The sequence below is a fragment of the Thunnus maccoyii genome, chromosome 24 (genome assembly GCF_910596095.1).
Source record: "Thunnus maccoyii chromosome 24, fThuMac1.1, whole genome shotgun sequence".
Lineage (NCBI taxonomy): Eukaryota > Metazoa > Chordata > Actinopteri > Scombriformes > Scombridae > Thunnus > Thunnus maccoyii.
The window spans coordinates 13,056,892-13,083,838 of record NC_056556.1 but is presented as its reverse complement, the minus strand read 5'-3'; the positions used below and the strand labels follow the sequence as shown (position 1 = coordinate 13,083,838).

Sequence of the window (26,947 nt, the reverse complement as noted above, 5' to 3'; positions counted from 1 at the left end):
GCGCTGACACGTTTCTGCTTGACAGGAGGGACACCTGGAGGCACTAAAGGATAAAGAGAATAAATCCGCCTCATTCTAACAAAGAGAAACCCATATGAATCCAAATTTCTGCTTACACATAGACATGCATACAGAAGTCACACAAATCCAAATTGGCAGGTGAGACAGGGTGAAATGCCTTTCAGCACACCATAGGTGACACTGTTGAACCGTGCATTGAGGTGACGGAGCGGGGGAGCAGAAGAAAGGAGGAGGAAGAGGAGTGTTACTGAGGGGAAAAGGAGGAGAGGAGAAGAATAGAAATGAGGAGGGAGGGGGGGGGGAATTCAGATTGGAGAAGGAGGAAGTTGATAAAATCCAGATGAGGTTATTTATTTTTCTCCCCCACCATCATTTTATGCCTCATGACTGTCAGAGCTGCCACTGTTTGTGAGAGGCTCGTCTCTCCTGTGCTGGCACCGCTGAAACGTCAGTACCAATACTCTTCAGTGGGGGGCAATATAAAGCTGAATGACTAGTGGAAGAATCATCCACTGTGTTATTTCTGCCTCTTTTTTTCCCTGCAGCTTCTGCATGTGAGCAATAACAGTAGATTCTTTACCAAATAGAAATAGGTTTCATGTAACATACTATTTATCTGTAAACAGTAGTCATATACATGTGTTTTTTTAATTGTATTTAGCTCAATTTGGTGCAATTGACTGTTGCTAAAACCCTCCCCAAACTGTGATTGTCCAATCATAGCTTAGCAAACAAGGCAAGCTTTGGGTTTCTCTACATGCTGAAGCAGTATGTGTGTGTGTGTGTGTGTGTGTGTGTGTGTGTGTGTCTTAATATAAAAGACATATCTAAAGTTAAATGGGGGAAACTACACAACCTCAAGCCTGTCATTCATATTATATGAGAGCATTAAGTACTGACGAAGTGATTTCTGGTAATCATCTTGTGAATAATAGAAAATAAGGCAGCAAATCTCTCTTACAGCACTGCTTGTATAAGAAAAGACTTGATGTGGTGAACCTCTGAGCATGGCTTTGACTTTATCCACACAGATGACATAACGATATCAAAACAGATGTATGTCATTTTTAGGTGCGCGGTAGCGATGCCTGTCCTCTCAAATTATAGGGATCGTCATTCCTGTAACCTCTTCCTCTCTTTCTATTCCTGACAGCTTTTATTTCTCTGCCTCTCTCCTGTTACAAGACTGTGTGTAACAGAAGTCCCAAATGCTACATTTCTATTTTGAGGGGTAGAAATGTCATTGCCCTGATGCTACTCTCAAATAGCTGGTGTTGTATTTTGAAACAAAACCTGCTATGTGTTCTCTGATCCATAAATGTCAGCGAGTAACCTTTTGCAACTGAACACATTTTAGTGTCCAGTTGTTCAGTCGGTGTAAAACCAAAGGATGCCTATTGGCTGCATGGTAAAGAAATGAGCATATCTATGAATACAGCTAATGAAGCAATTCAGAAATTAAGCCACTGTCAACTTTTGATCCCTCTTCCTGTTTATATTTGGGGCGACTGTCCCATTAGTCTGCGCTCTACTTCTAAATCTTTCATTAACTTTGGGTCCATGGAGGTTGCGGCTTTCCCTTCCACTCATAGTTTAAGCTGTTAAAATTTTCATAGGAGCTCTTTCTATCCATTTTCTAAAAACTGATTCGACAAGAGCATGCTGCAGACAAAAGCGGAGGCGAGAGAGAGTCTGTGTTTTTGAAATGGGGAAATAATGTGAGTGGTTCCCTGCACTTCTACATAAAATATGGAGTCACTCATAACATACTGTTAATAATTGTTTATAATTATACTGCAGATAAAAAAAATCTTCCTCTGTTTTAACAGTTAAATCTTTTCACTATGTGTTTTTTTTTTTTTCTCTTTACATGCCGCTTCAGGGGAATTTAATTTCATTTCTGTTTCAACTTTTCAGCAAAATGAATATTTCAGCCGCTCATAGGTCTACAAATTGAGTTGAAAAAAACGATACTCCTCCATGGCACTGGTGAGTAATTCCATTGCCAGATCACTCCCGGTAAATGATGTGAAGCAAAATCACTCAAAAAATAATTATATTAAGCTGCCAAAAGCTATTTTAACCCCCCTTTAAAAACACACACACACACACACACTTTTCAGAGGTGGGTTGGAGGGGTCCATTTGGTGAGTTGACGTGAGCGGCTGTGGCAGTCCACGGAGCAGAAGTAGGTCATCCCCGTTGACCTGGCTCACATAATCAGCATACACTGTGTGTATGTGTGTGTGTGTGTGTGTGTGTGTGTGTGTGTGTGTGTGTGTGTCACTGTATGATTGCGCTGTTCCAATTCTCTCTCTCTGTTAATTCACAGGAGGCAGAAAATTGCAAACACACAGCGAAATATTAGAAGCAAGTGAAAGAGGGCAAAGCATCTGAAGCTGGGCATGTAAACATGATGGTATCTGCCTGTCAGTCTTCATAATGTCACATTTTCAGACCGAAAAACACCTTGTATGGTCAGAATTTGAGATGAAAACCTGGTCTGAAATGCCTTTGGTGTGGACCAAATAATTGAAAGTGACCGTAGTGGTTTGCCAAATAAAAATTGCACATTTTACCATGAAAATTTCAGCTCTTTACAGCAAATTGCAAATATGTTGACATCTTTAAAATCCCATGTTTAAACTTGCCAACAGACATTACCTACTTTCACAGCAGGGACACACACAGAAAGAACCGGTACTCAATTATTCATATTTCTGTGAAAAAAACTAATTAAATTATTAATTTTTTTTCCAGTGAATTATGGAGCCCAACATCTAGACCTTTTGACATTTGTTTACCTCAAATCTGTCGAAGAATTTTAAAGATCCCTCAACTGCTTATGGGATTTGCGATCCAGAAAAAAAAAAAAAAACATAATCTGCTTTCATAGCGGCGGATAACGCGCTGTGAGAGATTAACCCTCGACCTCATGGAGTGGTAGAGAACTAGTTGTCTTTTCAGGGTCATGATTTCTGGGCCAAGGTTGCAGCAAACTTCCTTTGCAAATTGATTTTTTTTACAAAAAGGATTTTTTTTTTTTTATCACCTTCCATACGCTGTATAGATGCAGCCATGCGGAAAGAGTGCTGATATGCTCCGCTGCTATGTGAGAAAATATTTTTCTACAGCATTTCCTTGCAAAATATTTGACTTGGGCACTGCTTGTAGGAAGTATGTGATTAATCTTGCAGCACAAGTAGTGGAAAAAACTCATTTTAGCTACAGCATACTGGCTTGCAGGTGGAGTTGCTGTAACGCCAATTAGGACAGAAGAAGAAAAAGTATACTTTGGTGATGAATATGCCCAGAGTTGAAGCTAAAGAAGTCCAAACTCCACTTTTAGACTGTGCTAAAAAAGATTCTAGCTTTAGATGTCCCGTTCAAAGGAGTATTAGATGTCAAATCTCTCTCATCTCATCTCCCACTCTCTCCACATATCCACCCTTCTCCTCTTGTCTCCCTCTCAACTTCCTCTCCCCTCCCATGTACAGTGCGAGGCGGCATTTGATCGTTTGATCGCTAACAAGTTAACAACACTAACTGTTGCCACACACACACATGCACACATAATGTCTTTGTCTGATTCCAGACACCCTGCCACGTTGATCCCTAATCCGCTTCCGACCATACTGGCTGTGACCAATCACGGTCTTTCATGTTCCGAAGCGGTCAGTCACACGTAACACGATTGGCCGGTCGTTATCCGGGATGCCGAAGCTATTAGTGATTATGATAAAGGGTGACATTTTGTGTGTGTGTGTGTGTGAGTGTGTGTGGATGGGGTCTGTCTGGCATCTTGCTTGTGTGACCCAGATTGGGGACAGTGCCGCATGTGAAATTAGATGTGATGTTTGGGGGTCGGAGATTATAGGGGACAAAAACAAGTCTGGTGTTGTCAAGGACATATTTCATCAGGGTGAACGATCTTCACACCCACAACACACACACACACACACACACACACACAAGCCTTAAGTATTAGGTGAAAATATTTCTTAGTGCTTGTTGTAGCTTGAATAAGGCACCATGCTGCTGGAATTTACTGCACTGCAACAGTTCAAAGTGACAGCTATTATGTCAGAAATTGAAAGCTGTTCATGATTAACCTCAAGGTCGGTTCCGTTTCACTTTTGTACCTCTTCTTTATAGAAAAACCCAGCTCAAGTATTGCGGTATATCAGTTTGCTCACATGTCTTAGCGTAATGTGAGATTGTCATGGTTAGCAAATAGATGTGCTGATGCTGAAGACACATTGTAACTGTGCTCAGCTGTGCAGTGTGAGACAGTATTACCTGGGGGAGGTCGTTCAGGATGATGGAGCATTCACTGATAGGCCCATGTGTGCTATATTTCTTTTTAATAGACTGCAAATTTAGATAATGCCTCCGTCCATGATCACAATTATTATATAATGCATTAATGTTGCCTCAAAATATGCACTTAGCTGAGATGAAAGTGATTAAATTTGGTTATTCCCTGAAGTACTAAATAATCGTTGCATTTTTGATTGGATAATGAAATGTTTTCAATATGAAAGCAGCCCCAAAGAGTTGGAAAGGATGAGGTAAGCGAGAATCTAGTGCATAATATGCACGTATGAACAGAGCACTATAAGGATGAATCAAAATCATGCAGCATCCCATCCCTCATGCAGTACAGCTGCAAGGTCTGCAAAGTCTTAATAAGTATTATTATAGTTTTACTTTGTCTTATTTTTCTAAAATAAGAAATGAAAAAGAGAAATCTTGCAGTGTAGCAAGAATATTTCAACTTGTTTTCAATGCAAATCCCCCTGTTTCAAGTTTTATTCCTTTTGACTCCAGTGCAGTGGTTCTTAACTGGTGGGTCATGACCTTTTGAGTGGGTAACAGATGTGTGTGTGAAAAAACAAGACTAGGTCAAAACCTAGTATATGGCTTGACTGTGTATGGTCAACATGTGAAACTGTGGCTGAGTTTGTTACAGGGAGAGTTGGTGGTAGGATCTATAATGTGAATTCCTGGATATTAAATGTTCATCTGCAATTTTCTGTAGTGGTCCCAGTAATAGGGTATTTTTTGTTAAAGTGTACTGAAGTAGTATATCACATGACATAGTTAAGCAAAGTTTGAGTCAAAAAAAAAGGGTATAAATGCAGTTGCAAGAACAATACTTTTCACTCATATCGAGGGATGTGTCATTTGACAGAGAACTTAATTAATTTTAATTATAACTATTCTAATTATAACTATTCTCATTATCTGTTAACTCCATCATGTCTCTGTTTCTGCAGGTTGGTGTTCCTGTCAGTGTCGGAGCCTCCGTATGAGATGCTTTGGTAAGTAAATGTGTGCTTTTAAAACTTATTTAGGGGCTCCACTGTAAAGGCCCCCTGAGGACATTATTGAAACTGTTCATGCCAATTCATTTTGAAAGAGCAACAGCCGATAGGGAAACTCCAACATTCTGTCGGCTGACCAGTTGCGTAACTTGTCACTCAGTGAGTCAGTCAGTGACTGACTGTGACAGACATTCTGGGTTATAGGGCTGGTCAGTGGCCGGTCCAGCCAAAAAGAAAGTAGAGGGATAAAAAGTCAAACTTTTATTTTGAAGTCTACAAAATTTCTGATGTTACGCTTTTATTTTGAAGGACATACATTTCCCATGACGAAGTGCACATGCAGTAGCCATTTGCTGCAAGCATTGTCATGACAGTAACATCCAAAACTAATGTTGTCACATCAGTAGTTAGCACTCATTCCAGCAATCGTAAACATGGCGAAACGCAAATATGACACCGACTACATTACATATGGGTTTTCTTACATTGAGGACAAAAGAGAGGGACCAAAACCTCAGTGTGTTGTGTACAGCGAAGTGCTGGCACATAGAAGCATGAAGCCATCAAAAATGAAACACTCCGCTTATAAAGAAAAACCTGTTGAGTACTTTCAAAGACAACTCTGTGATGCTGAGGGCATCACAAAAGTGCCTAACATCATGTTCAAAGCAAGAGCTGGCACTCTGTGCATCTTACCATGTAGCTCACCATATTGCAAAGTCCAAGAAGTCCTACACCATTCCAGAAGACCTTATCTTATCTGCAGCCATTGACATGGTCAGAGAGGTGCTGGATCAATCTGCAGCAGATGAACTGAAGACCATACTGCTGTCAAATGATACCATAAGTAGGCGGATTGAAGAAATTTCTGATAACATCAAACAACAGACCACAGGTCACATCAAGGCAAGTGTTCACTATGCATTACAGATGGACGAATTCACAGATAGGACCATGCAATTTTACTTGTTTATGTTTATCTTCCCACCACTACAACTACAGAGGACGTGTTCAGTACTGTGGATTTGTACTTGGGTTCGGCGGGCCTAAGCTGGGATAGATACATCGGAATCACAACTGATGGCGTCGCCTCCATGACTGGAAATCATCTAGGGTTGATGATTCATTGAAAAGGCACCAATGGTGACATGGAACCATTGTTTATTTTGCATCAAGAGGCCTTAGCAGCCAAGGATATGGCGCCATTACTTCAACTTGGAAAGATATCGTCAAAGTGGTGAACCACATTAAACGGAGCGCCAAGAACAACTGGTGCTTTCAAAAGCTATGCAAAGACCCGGGCAGTAAGCATATACAGGTGCTGTATTATGCAGAACTTCAGTGGATTTGGAGGGGAAAGGTACCCGACCTGTTTAGCAATGATGTGTGGTTTGCACAAGTTGCTTATTTGTGTTTGAACAGTTAAACACATTAAAAGTGTCTGTGCAAGGGAGGGGACACAATATATTTGAACAGTCTTTAAAAAATCAAGGCGTTCAAAAAGACTGCACTGTGGGCAAACCCTGTTTCCCAAAATAGGATTGACATGCTTCCCAATGCTTGTCATGAGGCACAATGACTGGACACCACAGGCAAAAATGCTCTGAAGAAAAAAGGCACAGCACATCTCACTAAACTGCAAGATTGGTTTAACAACCACTTCCCAGAAAAACACGGAGATGACAACTGGGTGTGCGATCCCTACAATATTGAAAGCATCACGTTAACCAGGCAACAAAGAGCGTCAGCTAGTGGAGCTCTCATGTGATCAGACACTGAAAAAGAAATTCACTGAGGTAAGCCACCCCCAGTTCTGGTGCAGTGCTGTGATGACTGAGTATCCATCCCTCGCCACCCATGCAATCAAAATCATCCTACCATTCAGCACTACCTATCTTTGTGAAAGTGGCTTCTCAGCTCTGGTCCAGCTGAAGACAAAGCAGAGGAACAGATTGGACATTAACTACAACCTCAGAGTTGCTTTATCTACTATCATCCCAGACTTTGCGACCTTTGTCAGGAGCAAAAAGCATCCCCAGTTATTAATTAGGTCCCCCAAACTTAGGTCTGTTATGTCAGCATTATGATGAGGGGTTCAAGTAAAGTACTACTGAATATATATGAACACAGTGCTGTTCAGTATGTATCCCCTGATAGGGTAATATCTGCCACATTTAAATTTAGATTCTTGAAATTTGATGAGCATCACTAGTTTTAAACTTGTTTAAAAAGCATATATGCCTATAATTCAGGACAAGTCTGCCTTTGTATTTCATTAGGTTTTCAGCTCTAGTTGCACTTTTGTTGCACATTTTTGTTCATGTTTTTCACAGTGCATGAAGACATTTTTTGTGAAATAAATTAGAGCCGTTCAAATATTTGGGTTGCGACTTAATGACTGAGGAAAAATGTGGATCCTGAGGCTAGACTAGTTGAGAACGACTGCTCTAATGCAATGAACAAGCCTTATTCTTTCTTGCTTTCAACTTACAGACACTACATAAAGACACACTCAGTTCTGGAAAATTGCAGTAGTTTAATAAAAATAAGGATTTGAGTTCTTAATAATAGACAAAAAATACTTTAAGATTTGTTTACAGCGAGTTAGCTTGAAGTTATTTGATTCCATCGTCTCAAGAAACCTGTTTCTTTGCTCATGTGACATCAGTTCAACCTGAGAATGCCAAAAATGACCCTGCTAACCTAAATCACACAGGACATTGCATGTCATAATACCTAACATATGCACAGCTTTGCAATATGCTTACAATTACACATGATTTTGAACCCTTGCATATTTTGAGTATGACATTTCAGAGCAAAGTGAGACTTTAAGTGATATGTTTACACAGAATCAGAAGGGAAGGAATGTCATTAAAAACATGATGATATTGAACTTTCGAGAGACCTCTCAAGTGGCGGATATTCCAAAATGATCTGTGATCTGATCTAACATCTGCCGGTCTGCTGCAGGTTAACCAAAGCCCTTGATGCATATCATATTTTACTGCCTTTATCTCTGAAATGACTTTGTAAGAAAAGTGACACAATCATGCAGTGCAAAATGGACTACAGTGATAACATATTTACAGTTCAGATGTTAAAACATTTGGGTATTACCGCACTTGAGATTTGTAAAGTACTGTACTGTAGAGACTCTTGACAACTGTAAAAAAAAAAAAAAAAAAAGGAAAAAAAAAGTTTGAGGAACCACTTATCCTCACCACAGTACTGCACAAGCTGCCAAGTCTCACTGAACCGATTGTGCTCATTGTCACAATTTCTGAAGTTTCCATGGCAACATTGCACTCTGAACTTATTCGGTTGGTGATTAAAGAACGCACTGGGGTGAATAAAATGAACTGAACTGGAGTGGAAATAGGGGGAGGAAGAGAGAGTGAGAAAAAAAAAAAAGTATACCAGTTTGTCTTTGTCCTTTTTTTTTTTTTTTTTTGAAGGATGTTTAGATAGCAATTAGCAGTTTCCCCTCAAGCATCTGAAGTGGGCGACTGCTGACGCTTTGAAGATCAAATTAACCCATTAGGAGGCGATAAGAGTTGCGTGAGTTACACCTCCCCATTTTTTATCATGTAAGCTACACGCTGTTGAGATAACAGCATATTTTGAGGCAACGTAGGTGGCTAATGCTATTAACAACAGCATATTTTGGGTAACGTAGGTGGCTAACGCTATCAGCAACAGGCAACAAAGTTTTCCTGAAAATATTTTGTCCAAGTGATTAAAGCAACAGCACTCAGGCAACTGTGTGGGTTTTTTAACAAGCTCATGGATGCACCTTCCCCGTCCTGCGAAGCTTTTTAAACAAACTGACAGAAAACACACTTCTCTAAAGTATCCCACACAGGAAACGGAATGACAATACCACTTCTTTGCTATATTTGTCTGCATGGTTTCCACAGACAATCTTCAGGTTGAGGGGAGAAAAAAAAGAAGGATCTGAGAGCTAAGATACTTTTCTCAAGCCCGCCCAGGCTGACAATGCCACTGAAACATGTCAAGGGAAACAGGAAAAGAAACAGCAACAATACTATTGTTGCTATATTGGTCGGCATCGTGACAACTACAAACTAAGCTTCAGACAAAGCCTTTTGTTGTTCGTACAGTTACTATTTGTCAAAGGAGATATGTAGGACAGAGTGTCATATAAACTAAACTTTTTATTGATGAGGGAAACTTTTTTCTTACTTTTCACACAATAAATCACTATATATGATTTCCACACTCACTGTGAATCACATCTGATCTTTTCACACATAAATGGCAGTTTTTAGGACTAAAATCTGATGAAGCTGTCATAGAAGCAACACATGCCTCTTCTATTTATGCATTTCCTTTAAGTTACACTCATCATTCCTTGAACTTGTACTATAAACTTGTCGTACAGCAGTTACAGTAGCCTTCCTTCCTTAAGTTCGCTATTGTCTTGCAGATCAAACACTGAACTCTGGATTCTCTTGATCCCGGTGACCCGTAGCAGGTGAGCAGGATCAGTAGTAGCACTGAGCCTGTGGCAGCCAGCTGTCACACACACGCTTCGGCACACACTAGACACATGCACACTCACACACTCATGCACAGATACATATTAAACACGCCTCGGTTCGCAGGAGATGCTGTGAAATTGAATAATATGACCTCTGGGAGGCTTGTAAAAACACAAAGTAACAGAGTTGTGCCATGTGGGTGTTTTATCATAAAAGTGTGTTACATTTACTGTACATACACACATTAAGAAGAAGCTAAAATGTGTCTGTTCCTCTCTAGCTCTTCAATTAACACTGTCAAATTCTCTGTAGAAGTGCAAAAATGACCAAACATTTGGGACCTTTCAGGCCACTCACTCACACTTATGCACACACACACACACACACACACACACACTTCCAGCACTCAAGTGCACACACATTTTAAGCATCCCTCAAGGCACTGTCTCATGTCTTTATGTGTCTTGGTCTTCAAGCACCACCAAAACACACACAGTGGCTCTTTGAAATTGGGTCACACAAAACAGACTCTCACGCGATGTAACCCCACCCACACATACACACACACACACACAATTTAATATTTAAAAATCTCAAAGTCAACAACCCTGCTGCTCTTGCAATAAGACACAAATTTCACAAAAAAACACAAGCAAACCAAAAATTCCAACCACACTCAACTCATTTTTTTGAGCTTGACCACACATTTTAACATGGAGAATAAGACATAAAATTAAAAATTTTATAAATCTGAAGTTGTCCAGAACTTCAAGGACAGTTAAAGCAACCAGGAATAAATGAGTCATTCATAATCATAAACGCCATATGGCTAAAAAAAACTCTCTTTTGTTACAATGTAAATTCAGCAACTGCAGAAGTTTCTCTTCGACCATGATACAGATGGCTCTGTAACACTCATTGGCTGAGTCCCGAAGCCACTGCTCTATCATTATCATTCCAGTAATGCTGGCACTCATCGCTTCCACTCCTCATTTCCACTGAGAGGTAGGGTGAAAGCATGCGGGAATCCCCCAGGGACTCTCAGACTTAAGTAAACTAAGAGGAACACAAACTCCCACTGATACAGGCCCCTTATACAGTATGCATAAGTTAACAAAACAACCTCCCCTCCTCTTTTCCCTTCTCCTCTCCTCTTACCTTCCACATGATTAAAATCCCATCATCCACAAACAAAGTGAAAAAGAGAGGAAGAGAGAGAGGTGGGGAGAGAGAATGGAGGCTATCTTTGGCTCTCTCTCTCCTCTGTGGGATGTAGAAGCAGCGGCAGCGGCGACGGCAGTAGAAGCAGCGGTGAGCGGCGAACTTGGGAGTCAGTGAGGATGTGGATACGTCTCCGTGGCTGTGTCATCACCTCTCATGACATGTTTCCTCCCCTGCCTGTGTAAGCCTTTCCATCCTGACCCAGCAGAGAGAGAGAGAGAGAGAGAGAGAGAGAGAGAGAGAGAGCAGGCACATACTAGTGCACCGCCTCTCTCTCTGTCTCTCCTCCCCTCCTCCTTTTTGTCCATCCCTCCCTCTCTGTTTCCCTGTATTCAAATCTACCAGTGGGCTGCCCTGTCTTTAAGTAGGCCAATCACTGGACCACTAGGGGCGGGGTCTGGACCGGCCGTGTGAGTTTGTAGTCAGATGTCTCCATATAGACATTCTGTGAGTAAATGTGTGTGTGTGTGTGTCTACTTGTCCTTGTTTATATGCTTGTGTGCAGCCCCATATGTGGATGTGTGTGTGTATATGCAAACAAATGCCGGTTGAGAGCTTGCTGTGAGCTTCATCCCTTTTAACCTTAAATGCTCAAAAGCTGGTATACAAATAATGTGAATGAACAAATATGACTTCAATTGAAGGCCACATGACTGACAAATTCAAGAAATTCCTGTTTGGGTGAGAACCTTTCACCGGCACTAGCGGACATCTGGGTCAGATTTTACTTTCGTTCAACTTTTCCTTGCGAATTCCCACAGACGGCCAATATGTTGTTGCAATATGTTGGGAAACAGAGAAATCAGCGTATGTGCAAGAACCTTTCTTTTTGAATAATATCACACTACCTGGCGACGAGGGTTTGTTAAGTTACTTAGAAAATGGATAACTCGTTACATAATACACGTTGATGAAGTAATTACTCAAGAACAAATGTGATTAATAGTTACTCTGCAAAGCTGCATAAAAGATGCCATTTAAATATTCCAAATCCTCTACACCCACCCGTCACATCTTCAGTGTTTATGTATGCAGAAACATAAAACAAGACATTGTAATTCAACAAGCATGCTGCCTTCATTTAGAGGTGTTTATTGACAACGAAAAGCTAGCTCATCTCCAATGAATGCATCCCAGAAGTTCTGTCCTCACAGTGAAAACCCAGGTGATTCCTGAAGGTAGCTTGATCAGTGGCTGGTGTTAGCAAGCCGGTAAAGTCTAACCGCTTCCCCCGCACCTCCAGCCCCCTCACCAAGCCGACAAGTTTCACACCAGTCCAACCTGATATCAACCCTCCAACAACTGATAGTTTCTACTTTGTCGTTCTTTCTTTCAGTGTTCAGCTACTATCGATGAAACTCAAATTCACAACTTTCCGTATTTTACGTTAAAAGCCAACATTATGGGAAAGTTAAGCACACCAGGGGTTGTAGTGAGGTGCTGATCACTGGAAGTAGACTTGAGAGTGGGAAAAAAGTGTTGCACGCTCTGGCTCCATATGCAGTTCTCTTTTATTTAGATGAGGTTTGGGACCTCAGGGCCTTCGGGGCCGAAACGTCGACTAAATAAAAGAGCCGGAGTGTGCGACACTTTTTTTGCTACTCTACATTTAAAAGCCTACCAGGAGAAGGAGGCATTATGACCTTTGAGCTGTTGAAAGGCTTTTAATGTGAAGCATCTGTGCAGGAAGGGTCGTTGATGGTAGCTTACCACTGCATTATAAAAAAAACAAAACAGCAAAGTAGAACAGACTACAGTTAATTAGTAAAAACCGTTCAACAGACAAACTTAACTCAAAACTGTGGTGTGACATGTTGCAGCAGTGATTGAATAAGTACGATGTAAATGTAGATTATGCTGAATTTGTGATAAAAATGCTGTTCGAATGGAACAGATCAGAAAACGGGGAGGCTTTTCACTAAAATATGATAAAATAAAGATACAAATCCATAATGAAAAATAGCTATTTAAATGTTTGTCTTTATGCAAGCCTGTTTCAAACAGGCCTCTCTGCAGTTTAAGTAAATAAATGCCAGTATTTGTGAATTTACTGTATTAACTTTCGTCTGTCTCCACTTTTGCATCGGTGACCCGTCCTCAGCAGCACTTCACCCTCTGTAATTTTAATGTCTCCCTGCTGTCTCCCCCTCTCTCCATCTACCTTGAAACTTCAGCTGCTTTGGCCACTACTCATAAAAACAACCCCCCTACTTTTTTTTTTTTTTTTTAGAGAAGCAGCTTAACTTAATCTCCAAGATGCGAGTCAGTCATTTACCCTCCCACACAAGGCACGCTGCCCTCCCTTGACTGCAATCTTTGATCAGAAATCTTCAGTATTCATCAGATGTCTCATTGGAAATTATACCACACGTTCTGTCTGATTCACTGTGGATTGTTAGTCCTGGCAATTGTGCATAACAGAAAGCCACACAGTGCCAGAAAAAGGAAAATCAGGCCAAACCATTATTCTTTACAGTCCATGTGACGTTAAAGCTTGAAAGCCGACTGCTCATTGGTAGCTAGATCCTAAATAATCCCTAACATTTTGCCCTAAGGGAATGAGTCCTGAGATTGGAAGTGTAGAGCATGGTTCCTACTTCGCAAAGGCTTTAATCCCGTCCTGTATCCTGGACTGTAGAATCACAGAGCCAGAAATGGTATTCTGGCCCAAAATTTAAGTTTTATGCATCAAGTGAAAATGCTCGTTTGGGTCTGATAAGTTCCAGAAAGCATGTCTCAAAATGAATGCACCACTGAAATGCCAAGTACAGATTTCAATTAGATAAAGTGTTTTTGGAATTCCTGTAAGGTCAGTTAAAATTTGCTTTTACCACTTTCAGATGGAGCTTGTTTACCGCTCAGCGTTTCGGTGAATTTCAAATGAGTGAGTTTGAACACGAAAACGTTCCTTGAAGTTTAAAAAGAAATCACAAATTTCTGTGATCATGGAAATAAGTGATTTCATATCTAAACAAAAATGATGGCTCATTTGCCAATCCATATTGATGGGAACATCCCCTCTCTGGAAAAAAATGGTGTATTAGTAACATTATAACCCTAAAAGCAAAAGCAGGAAAGGCTCTCTGCAACAATCTGCAGCCTAAAGTATTCAGGACTGTTTGGATGGTTTGTACTCGGTGTCTGTCTGTCTGTGCAGTACAATATGTTCATGCACAATATTTGGATTTGGATGTGTGTGTGTGTGTGAGTGTGTGTGCTGTGGTGGGGATCCTGGCTGTGTGTTTCTGGCGGTTGGAGTGGGATCAGTCAGGGTGAGGCTGCAGCTAAAGAATGTTCTTCTGGAAAGGGACGAGGAAAGAGTTTCCATTTCGGGTCAGTTCTCGGAGAGACCAATAACTTTCCAAACCCTCTCCACCAGTCCACCAGGACATGAAAAGTTTGCTCGCCATGGGGAGAAGGAAAATGTAAGCAACACAGTCGGTAGTATCACTTGGAAAGAGAAATATATATTTTTCTACAGTGAGGTCAATACACTGAGAATAAATATGAGCTGAGTTGTGAAATCTGAATGTCCCACTGAGGGTCATACAGGACTTTTAAGAAAACTTACATATTTTCAAGACTAACAAATTAGCTGCAGGGAGAAAAAGATTAATAAAATTCTAAACTGTGTCCTCAGATTGAAAACTCTTCATAAGCTAGTGACTTTCAGGGAACATCCATTTCAAAAAGAAATTTATCTATGCTTTATGCAATATCGGTGTGTCATTGCAGAAAACGGACACCTGTTCTGTTTCTATGAGTCATAAAATGAAACTCAATGTCAGTTTTTGACTCACAAGAAACTAAACTGACTTTCTGTATTAAAAGTTTCCAAAGTTTAGTTCAGCAGACAGTTTTAGAGGATACAGGCACAAATTCTATTATTTCTATAACTCTTCAATGCCACAGTGTAGATAAAGACAGTGTACAGTCATTGCATAAGCAGGCCTTCAGTTATTATACCCTTGGAGGTTATCCGGCTGCACTCTGCAGAATTAAAGTGCACAATGCTTCTTCATTCATTCAAGTCTCTCGGTGGATGCTGTACTGTAGCTGAGTCTTCAAGTGTCTTCTAGCTCAATACCACAAAGCTGAGTGACCGTTTATCACCTTGAACTATATGTTCCCATCTTGCCATTGGTGATATTTTGATTGCGCTTCAAATGACATTGCACAAATGGAGATGGAAGGTATTGAGTTCAGAATCATAATGACTTGCCAGGCACAATAGACATATTTTGCCAATATTTCTGCACAGAAAATAGAAGTTAATTAACAAAAGACTCAATAACTCACATTCAGTTGAGCAAAATAAGATTAGCACCAATACACATTGATCATACAAAACTGTTGGGACATGCAATATACATTAATGAATGTCTACATTGATCACAAAAAATGATTAAACTTCTGCATGTGGATTGTCAAAAGGGGATGTAAAACAGTATCAGGAAGATGTTCTGCATAATTTGTACATTAAGAAAAGCCTCAGTTTACCTTGTACTGCTGTTATATACATAGTGTAGAAGCAGCAAGATGTTAGATGAGGTTTAGTTTCCATTCAGGCTTTTCAAACTGTAATGTCAGGAGATGAAAGAGACTGTGAATACAAGATGAAAGCTATTGAAAGAAAAACCTGCCTTTTTTTTTTTTTTTAAATGATTTTTGAAATTGTTAGGTTCACCTTAGATGGTACCTTTTTATAAAATTTAGACAAAACTTTTCACACCATTCTTACCTTCTGTTTCCAACTTTCCCATTACAATTTTGTGAATTTAGAAAAGCTGGTCTCTACTTTGAGTTTAGAGAGGTCTTATTTTTAACAACCAGGAATGAGTGGAATGCGGTGGACTCCATCTCCTCTCTCGGGGTGAGACCATTATGGGGATAAAGCGTGACAGGGTTATGACCAAGACCTTTCAGGAGGGCACCGTCGCTGTGGGTAGCCTGGGATTTGTAGGGTTTATAGTACACATATGTGTAGATGGACACGTGACCCAAACACTCTTTTCCATAAGTTCTTAGTCCACCTTTAAGGTAAAATGAATGCAACCTCAAAGGTAAAATTAATGCAAATAGAGACATACTGTAGGCTATCCAATAATGCAAGTCAGCATCCCAAATATACATTAAAACATCCATACACACATGAGCTCTATCAGTACATTATCTTTCAGAGGCATCTTTATGACTTAGATATACAGCGTCTTAAAATCTCTTCAGTCACTGATCACTATCCTGGACAGTGCATTAGATATGCATTCATAGTGCATGACTCATGGCAGGCTGGGTTTCTGTATAGCTGCTCATGCATGTATTTGCTTCTGAGTGTGGTCGTGTCTCGCTTGCAGCCCCTGAAAAATGTGTCTATGACCTTTTTTAGAGCTTTTTGGTAGTCACAGCTCAGACCCTTTAGGAAAATGCCAAACACATTTCCCCTCAAACTGACCTCTGGCCTTCTAAGTGAGTTCACATGCGGGCGGTAAAGGACTGGCTTCAATCAGCCAGGGGAAGATGTACAGCTGGTACCAGCCGAGCAGAGACACAGACACATGGCAGCTGCTTTGAAGCACAGTTTGGGATTAGGAATGAAGGAATAAAAGAGGGGAAGGAAGGAAGTGCATATACAAAAGTATATCATAGCATTTGGTTTTGTTGAGGAGGTGCTGTTGTGGAGCCTGTGAGCAATCTGTCTCTGTCAAGTGACCTCAGTGAATGAACTGATGCAATCAGAAAGAAATACAGAGAAAAGCCCCGAAAACAGAATTTAAGAGAGGGGGAGGGGGAGCGCAAGAGAGACAGATTAAGAGATATGGAGGGAGAGGGGTTGGGAGAGCAGGAGATAAAGAAGTCTAAGTGATAAAGCTTATATTCAGCTGCACAATTTCCTCTGAAATAGATATTTTTGATATGCAGTGCAATAAAACCAAAAGGGAAAACAATCTGGATGGCTAAACATTTACATTGTTTTGTAGTTTGAGTGAAGTGACCCTTTAAATGTGCATAAAAAGAAGCATATGTCACATTAGGAATATTTCAAGCACCACAGGGATGCAGATAAATCAGCAGCATTAAATCAAGGAATCAATTGAGTGTGTGTGTGTGTGTGTGCAGTCATGTTCATTCTGAGTATGTGAACTGACAGTCAGACCTGACATAAACATCCCCTGAGGTGCTTCAAGAGTGTCCAGACCATGAGATTCTCTAAAAGAAGACACAACACATTGCTTCAAACGTCATGGTGAGTCAGAGAGTCAAACAAAGGTCAGTCGATCAACGGAAATATTTTGATTCACCGCTATTTCTGAGTATCGAGCAAGGAGCATGAGGCAACTGAGGTCAGAGTGAGTAATAATAAACTTTGAATCAACAGTAGTTGCGAACATCTGTACCCTACTGAGTCTTTCCAACCATGGCATCAAAGAGGATGCGATAAAAGACATCATCCAGGATGATGAGGAAAGAAAGTGCATGCCTTGTCAGATTTCAGGGTTTAGATCAAGTTGAAAGCATTCAATAGTTCTTTTACCATTATGCATGCACACACACACACACACATACATCTAGATCCATTGCCTGAATCTGAAACATGCGCAAGCAGTAACAGCTCAAGGTCATTCTCTGTCACACCAAAGAGATTCACTGCAACATCACACAGGCTAATGAAAATATGCTCGTACACAGAGAAGCACACATACACGTAAATGCCCGAAAGCACACATGCACATCTGCATGCAAGGACACAAACAGACACACACACACAGATACTGATAAACATAAACATGTACTGTCACCGATGCTCTCGCACACACACGCATGTGTGTGTGTGTATATATATATATGTAGGATGGGTGTCAGGCAGCATCATCATTAGTTGTCAGTGGGCCCAACGTGTCCTCAAACTGTCAAGAAAAGAAGTCCAGTCCTCGCGGCTCACCCTCAACCCAAACCAACACCAGCTGGCGCACTATGACACATGACCCCAAAGAAAACAGACTCATAACATCATTCAGGAAATAAATGTTATGAAATAGCATAAACATGTCAACAAGAGAACCAGAGATTATTTTTTCCCTTAAATTGTTTTTTTTTTTTGTAGGTATTAAATTTCAGCTATCTTCAGTTAATTGTTTGAAGATAAATAAGCTTTTTAGAGTTAATAAAAGCCTATAAATATCAGTTTTAATTGACATGCTTTAAACTTCTTCACAAAGCAAACATCTTTGTATTAGAGCTACTATAAAAACAGAAATCTCAAGTCACTAATGAGCAGGTCTAAGTATAAAACCTCTTTCCTTTTAGTATTGACACACTGTAAATTTACCAGGTTTAAACTGTATTGTATTTAGGCTATTGATTACACAACATTTAACATTTGAGAAGCTGTTTAAGTAAAAAACTTCTTCATTCATTCATTGGCATTTAAATCAAAACTGTGCAAAAGGGACAGCCTGTTTGTTGTACTAACTATGCTACTGTAAGCGTTGAAGGTTATAATAAGAGACATGTGCGCATCAGCTGCATATCATAAATCTCTGGATATCATGCACAGCTTGGTGAGCATCAATCAGCTCTCAGGCGGTCACTGTCACACACAGCTGAGTTAGTCTTTAAGCTAATGTGCTACTTCAAGCGTCACTACATTAAAATTCTCACTCAGAGGAGAGTACGGTAAATCTGCCATCTTGTGTGAAGTGATATAAGAGTGCGTTGGGACATAAAACATTACATCACTTCTCTTCTTTTGAGCCCTTGCAACTCTATGATATATTTGACGGAAAAGAAGGTCATCATTTTGTGGAGTGCAGTCATACAAACCCAAATCCTAATTATGTACAATCTCCAACTCTCCAGTTAGTGCATCAGCATACCTCTCCACAATGCTCTGCTTGTGTTTTGCACCCTGCCACCCCACCATGTGTCCCTCAAAGTTGCGTAACCCCTCATTTCTACATGAAATGGAAGCTCAGTTCATGAAGGACAGCAAACATCGTTAGCCGCTTAACAAGCATTGCTTTTCAGTATAATCACAGTCCTCATATGTAAAACCAGAAGTGCTTAAACCTCAACTGGAATGAAAACTAGCTTAATTATGTTACAATGTGCAGGGCCATGAAACAATCTACAATAAGCAGACTGGAGGTTACATCACATATCAGGCGCTTGTGACCCATGACTATTGGTTTCATTTTGCTCTCCTCACATCAGTGCCAATAATTCAATCAGCACAGCTTGAAACTGCTCCAGCCGGGACACCGATTCCTACTGTAGTGTAGTTACAAACAAAACAAAGTGCAACTTTGTCATTTGAAGCCCTGACAGAGGTCACATGAAACTTTATGTGAATATGTTTCAGAAGCAAGTTGTTATTTTAAAGTCATACACTGCTGCTTTAGATGAGCCTTACCGCTGTGAAAAGAATTGACTTTTTCCCAGGTGTGCCTAGTGACGGCGTGAAGCATGAATAAGTTATAAGTGAAAGTCAGGCTCTCCGACCTCCCCTGCTCTCGTCCCTGCAGTGTAGTGCACCTATGTGTGTGTGTGGTTAATGTAATGCAATGGTTAATGTACTATAGTCTACCTGGCAGTGAGGAAATATTCTGATTAATGGGCCTGCCATCAACTGTGACAGAGAGAGTGCACACACTTGCACATGCACACACTCGTAGAGCAGAAAGTAGGAACATCTCACTTTGCTCATAGTGTGTATATATAAGCTATGTATCTTCTATGGCCATAAAAAGAATCAGAGATGCTAGCTGGCGATGCAGATGACTGTGAAATGGAGTGCAAAGTCGGTGAGAGGAATCGAAAACTGGATCAATCAGAGGACATACATTTTATATGAAGGTGGGGAGGGGGCATGGTACAGCGCAATGGCAGTGTGACTACAGTATAAGACAGCCATGAATTATAAATGGAATAAATGATGGTCTCAGTTGGATCATTAATGGTTTGAATTATTAATCAAGTCTATCGGGCTCAGGTGTATTTTTAATAATCCTAAATCATCCGTTTAGTCAGTTTAGGCCTTGTTAAAGGCACAATCTGTAATAGAGAAAGAAGTTTGCCTCAACATAAACATCAGAAGACAAGATAGGAACTTGATATCACACTAAAATTAAGTTGACAGATCTATTGATATTAAAACTAGACCACAAACTAAGTGTTATATAACTTCAACTCTACAATTATATATCTTTGTGAATATACTTCAACATTGTTTTGTAGGAAGGAGTACATATACTGTATAGTCAAACACTCTTTAAAACGGAGCCTAATTTACTTTTTCAACTCATACCGATCCATCATAGAGCTTTTGAATGACAGAAGTAGGCCATATAGCAATCATTGCACCTTTTGATGGATGGTGGTTGATGCAATATCAGCATGGTACCAGCTGCTGCAGAATCCTCATCGCCATATTAATATGTATATGTCTAGACTACGTAGATGTACCGTATCGTAGATTTTATAGTTGAATTGTTGATTTGCCAGATGAATTCAAATTATAGTATGTGTTCTTAATTTGGTCTTAATAGGTACAAGGAGTATGCAACAACGTGCCCCAGCCAGAATTGAACTTAAGACATTGCGATGCTTGCAACTCAACCATTAGGCCACCTTTTTTTCATTCTTAATTAAACTTGCATTTGTCTTTCATTCATTCATCCATCTATCTGTATTCATACTTGCTTATACTGCGTAGCATCACAGGAGGCTGAGTGCAATGCAGTGTACACCCTGAACAGGTTTTTCACAGGGCTAACACATAGAGGCAAACAAACCAAAGCACACAAAGGAAACACATGCAGATATGGGGGTGGGGGGTTAGGGGACATACACACACAGAAAGTCCCCAATGTGGTTGTGGATTTCTTGATGTTAGATGACAATGCTAACCACTGAGCCATGCCTGAATTTCAGTTGTTAAAAATTCAGTTTAATCTAAATAATAATCAAATTCTGCACACAGTTCATTGGATATCTGGGTACCTGGGAAATCCAGTTACTCAGAGACAATAAAAAATAAATAGAAAATGTTCAAGAGGCAGATATAAATATCCAAGTCACTTCTAATATGGTAGAGAGACAGACATTCAGACAGACAGATAGTTTTGCTGGCACACAGAGGTGCAACCCAAGGGATAAGGCTTCTTAAAGCGAATGACATTTGCTTCCAACATGGTTGCTTGCCCTCTCTACGTGTCATGTTTCTATATCGAGCTCGAGCCGTCCCCTCAGGCCGAGCCGACACCACGTTTCTATTCTTCTAACATCAGCACAGACAAATACTGCCAGCTAGACATGCAGGGTAACACACATAAACACACACACACACACACCCACACACAAGTGACCTCAGAGGTTCAATCAATAAACCACCCACAGCACTTTTCCAGAGCTTAGAAAGAGACACTGTGGCATTGTGGGACTGTGTGTGTGTGTTTGTGTGTTCTGCTACTGCTCTCCAAAACAAACAAGACAATCTATAAGACCATTAATGATATTGCTATTACTCTCCTTTGGAATGTACATCTCAGCACATGATATCTCTCCGCATGAAGGAAGCCATTCTTGACATTGTGGCTAAAAAGAGAGGGCTCAAAATGTTTTGCTCAAGTGTTTGATCCACTCTTAGAAAGAACATCGCCTCCCATTTAACACAAATCAGGTTTTAGATGCAGTAGCTGGTGAAGAGGCCAACAAAGATCAATCACACTGAGATAAGCATGGTTTGAAGTACAGTTTGACTGGTTTATTACACTATTGTAGATCTTGTGGAGAGGACCATGGAGTAAATTCCTGTTACTAATTCCCTCCCTCTCCAAAATGTGAAAAACAACCTATATATTTTATGTTAGTTATTGATTAAAAGTAACAGTCAGCAAGCCAAGTAATTTACAAAAAGGTTCAGCATCTTACAAACTTAATTCTTAATTGCCCTGACTATGTCGTATTTTATGACAGTAGTCTAAGGAAGATACAAATCATACTCTTCTCCCAATCACTGTACATCCATGCCTCAATCTGCTCAGTATGTTGGGAGACAGAATCATTTTACAGATCCCTAAGGTAAAACATCTTGACTGATTACGTGTTGATCGATGCAACAAGTTCTCATAGTGCAAATAAATAGTTTAACCTCCAAGATGTTGAAGTGAAGTTGGCACTGCATTGGGCGTAATTTAATCAATAAAACAGTTTTGTTTCTAAGTGACTGTGATACTTCTAACTAGACACACTCCTTCTGTGGTTTTCCCTCAAGGCTAATGTGGAGCTTAAGTAATCAAATCTCCGGTAAACATCTATCAGAGAGTTATGCTTTGTTCAGACAGCATGCAAATCATTTTTTATAGCCGGTCATAAAACCTGACTTGTCCACTTTGTAATTTACAAGTCTCAACATTGGAATTGTGTTTGAACAATATAATCTTTTGTTGTCATTACTAAATTGGTTTTCTTGTTAACAGTGCATGTAAGCATGCTGAGTAAGACTGTGTTTTCCGTCTAGAAAGGCCACAATGTTTGGTTATTTGGGGGGATTTCTTAGTTGCAGTACTGTGAATCAAAGCATGAAACATTTTAACCATGTCTCCATTCCTTTGTTGGCTAGCCTTTATGTTTATTGTCCTGTGGTTGTTTTAGTCAGAAAGCTGAGAAAGTCTAAGCATAACTTTTAAAATTTCCATTCTCACCCTTAGACATCGTTGTAATGGATGAGAGCACAAATCACAACTCTGCACCTGGAAAAACTGCTCCACATAATTAAGCAGTATCTTTTCCTAGAATCACATGGGGGGGAGCATGATGTAACAACGTGACACAGTGATAAAACTGCTCATTTGTGGATACATTTGAAATGTTGAACTCCACTCAAACCAGCTTTGGGAGCAGCTCTCCCAGCACTGCTCTCCTAGTTTATGTATTCTCCACGAGGACACATCGATCCACTTCTGCTTGTAGGCCAGACATTGACTGAGCTTCAGCTAATCAAAGAGCCAATTAATGCAGGCAGCAGTATGCACGCTGAGCTGCAGCGTTAATCAATGGCATACTAAGCTGCACAGGCACAAAGGCTTTGTAAACCGGATGAGGCAAACGGTGTCAGCTATTATGTTGTTGAGAACGATCTCATTTGAATTACCTTATGTTTGTATTTAGGAGATTTGTTCTATTGTATTCTGCTCTGTTGACAATCACAAGTGAGGTTTTGTTGATGCCATTGAAAGAAATCAATCCCTTGAATGGCAATACTCTAGACTCACTGACCATTCATTCATTCATTCATTGTCTTTGCCTTATTAATAGCCACCTGGGATTATCCACTCCATTGCAAAATATACACATGATGCATGACCTCCCACTCCAAGTCAATTTTTTTCCCCTTTTCAGAAAACCGGTCACCCGTATCTGTAGTTAAGCTAACACCAGCTACAATACACTAAGTTTACTTTTTAAATGTACTGACATTATCTGAACTACCTAGAATATTCCACGTCATAATAAACGTTGAAAATACTCATTTGTGATGATTTCTTATCCTTGGGAACATGTTTTAACTTACATGCTGACCATTGGTACTGTTTATGCCATCAGCTCTACAGTCTAATTACCAGATGGTCTTGGTAGTACCCAAATGAAAGTCACATGTTTTTCTATTGACATTTTGATTGGCTAATGCATGAGCCAGTGTTGCAAAAAAGTTTGAAAGCTTCATCTTCATGCAACTAAGTTGTAAGCAACTTTTCAAGGATATATTCATTGGATATAAACAAATTGCACAAGGAAGTTTAAGGCAGGTAACACTGGTTGGACTTTGTTTAAAGTCATATCAATGCAGCATCTCAATAATTTTGCTGCATATTTCATTCACAGGTCCACTCAAGGTAACGTTATGTTCCATGAGTGTCTATGCATGTTAGTATCTGTGTGTATTCAGTATTTGTCCATCCCTATTATATTGTATTCTATTCTATTCAGGATTATCATCACTCTAAGTGTGAGTTCTCATAGTGGTAGTGCTCTCTGTACAAGTTTCCCAGCACATTTAACAATAGTAAGACTCCACTATTGTCCTGTATTGGCTGGCACAAATATACAATGTATTGAGAGAAGTTGGATCGTCAACACGGCCAAAGCTGCAGTCGAGCCAAAGCTGAGTGTCCAGCGGAGATGGAACAGAACAGGGCACTTGACTAGTTCACGGTCCATCTCATCACCAAGTGTTTTTGGCTCTCTCAAGCTTTGTCATTGTGCAGATAAACATTCAAGTGCCATGTTTGGTCACCCGTAGAACAAACCAGCTTATTCATACAGTCCAGTACCCCCAGGGTAAATGAATGGAGGGCATTGCAAATAAAATGCCTTCTTTCCAAACTCTCCCCCCTGTCTTTTCTCTCCATTCAAACTCATTTTCTTGAGCTTTGGTATAAGACAAGGAGGTGGTGAGGAGCCAGAGTTCTGCGGTTGGGGGGAGATGAAACTTGAATGCAAAGCTCTTGAATCCTCAGCAGAGAGATGGGATTTTATAGCTGGAATGTGGGGGGTTTGGCTGGGCATGAAAAAGATTGGACACATTGGCAGTCGCTGATGCCAAGGCCTCCTAGCTTGAGACCCTGCTGGGCTCCAAATATGGTAGAGAGGGTGTTAAAACTGAAAATAATTTGAGCATACTTCAAATAGTACAGACTTCAAAAGGAAAGGATTTTAATGTGTGTCAAATCACATTAAAGAAAAGAAATATTCAAATCAGTAAATGTCCATTTTTAATAATGAATAAATGATTGAATCTATGGTCTTTTTCTTGGAAAAAATCTTCTGATGCATACAATGTGATGTGCTTCATGTTTCTGACAGAAACAACAGCAGTTTGCAGTTTGCATGGTTGGCTATGCGCAGCAGCAGCCAAAGAAAAGTGTGTTACCTCCAGAAATTCAGATCAATGTCAGCACTGTATTGGTGCATCATTTGATTTCAAAGTGATCTCTGAAAACCAGAAACACAGAATTCTGAAGATGATTGACTTAAATTGCACAAATATCTCTGCTTTTAATTTGCTATCTAGCCATCTTCGGCTTTCTCCAACACCTTTTACTCCTTGCTGTGAACTGGCATGTATGCTCCAGGTTAAGTGTAATGTATTCAAGCCTTCCTCCACACAGTATCACTTCATTTTAGCTCAGCGCCAGTAGCTCCAGGTACGCAACTGTCACATCCTGCTGCATTCACCAACACTTCCCTCTCCACATGTCAGCACTGATAAGGGAATGGAGTGTGTGGAATCCATAATGGCGAAGGGAGGGACTGGAAATGTTATGAACTGTGAATGCCTCCATGACCGCAGTAGGTATGGTTTCTTAATGGCTTCAAATGGTTTATATTGGCTTGGCTAGAAGTGAATAATGAAACGATTCATCCATCTTGACGCAAAAGGTCAACACACTACAAGGACTACTAAAAAATAATCTACAAAAGATAAGGGTCATTTAAGATGCCTCAGGCCTTACGTATGCGGTAAAACATGTCTTCAAAAAACGCAGTATTGCTAAGACAAGGTCGTTTTTCTGCGTTTCTGGGGGGAAATGACATTTCTAAGATGCATAGTTGTTTGACCACACCAAAGATATGTTTAATTTGCTGTATCTTGCACTTAGGTAAGTTGTTGATTCATGCTGCTCAATCATCCATAGAGAAACCCTACTGACTGCACAGCAGCTAAATGCTTTTTACACCATTATTCAATATTTAGAGCTGTGTGAGTGTTGTGTGCTGACCATAATGAACCAAACACGAAGAAAACATTACTACTTTGTCAACTGTTTGAAAAAAGAAGCCCAAGGTGATGTTTAAATCAAGTAATCACAAATATAAGCTAAAGAAAGGTGTAGGTAAACACACATGTTCATCATAGACATTTGTGTTCAGCTTAGCAAAGTTGTCCATAATTGATAACAGCATATATACACTTTGTATAATTCATTGGCTATGTCAGTTGCAATTCACTTCAGACACATTGCATTGCAGTGAGGGATGGGAGGGTATTTAATGCTCACAGAAATTCATGCAGACCTGAAGGAGTTTATCCTACTTATCATTTGAAGCCGAACTGTATTTTCTAATCTTTGCAGAGAGTGAGTACATATTTGCATGCATTAAAACCCAGAGGCACTGTACAAAGTAGAGGAAGAAAACAACTTATAAGAAAAATCTTCAATTTGGGAGTATCTTGGAGCTCAAACAAATGTTAAAACGGATTTAAATTCCGCATAAACCATCATTACAATATAGTGAGAAACACATCCCTCTGTCAGTCAAAGCTGTTGCTTAGTTATGAGTACACTGAAATCGTTACTTACATTATTTAGCAATAGCATCTTTTGACAGCTCATAGAACAAGCTAGCGGACCCCTTGGCTCTGTATTTTAAGTTTCAGTCCTAATTATCCTAAAATCTTAGCTTATGTACCTTCTTATGCTTGAGTTTTGTCTCAAGATGCACCCTCATAATTCAAATACTAGATCTCCACAGAGACTATCGAACCCAACAAACAAGGCCTATTATACTGACTAGCAAACTAAGCTTTATCATATATCCAATTCGTCTGTGAAACATTGGCTTCCATAATTTGGACATGAGTCCAAACAAGCAATTTGTCCATTGGCTCATGTATGTGGAGACCAAAGAATAAATTGGATAACATTTTGGTATAAATAAACGGAGGCCTTCCGGGTACTTGCAGGGTACAGCTAACAAGCTAGTGGTGAAACATAAACATGACATTCTGCAAATGTAACATGTAATACGGAACAGATAGCTCCAGTTCTCAATTTCAGTCGGCTGAGCTATGTTTCAGGCTGTTGTAAAATA

The 26,947-nt window shown here is 40.0% G+C and overlaps 1 protein-coding gene and 1 long non-coding RNA gene across 3 annotated transcripts in view; one reads left to right on the top strand and one right to left on the bottom strand.

Annotated features, from left to right (window-relative positions):
* LOC121891910 (E3 ubiquitin-protein ligase Midline-1-like) overlaps positions 1-11,290 on the bottom strand; it is a 42,721-nt gene extending 31,431 nt beyond the window's left edge. The window contains exon 1 of the mRNA XM_042404557.1: positions 11,012-11,290. The gene's annotated coding sequence lies outside the window, so the exon portion shown is untranslated. The remainder of the gene's footprint in view (positions 1-11,011) is intronic.
* The window catches only part of LOC121891912, a 211,536-nt gene that overhangs the window by 164,114 nt on the left and 20,475 nt on the right, over positions 1-26,947 (top strand). Inside the window, exons 5-6 of one of the 2 annotated variants that reach the window (XR_006094227.1) lie at positions 5,301-5,345; positions 9,799-9,837. This is a non-coding gene — a long non-coding RNA (uncharacterized LOC121891912). Of the gene's footprint in view, positions 1-5,300; positions 5,346-9,798; positions 9,838-26,947 lie in introns of those variants that run through there. The other variant, XR_006094226.1, reaches the window with a different exon arrangement.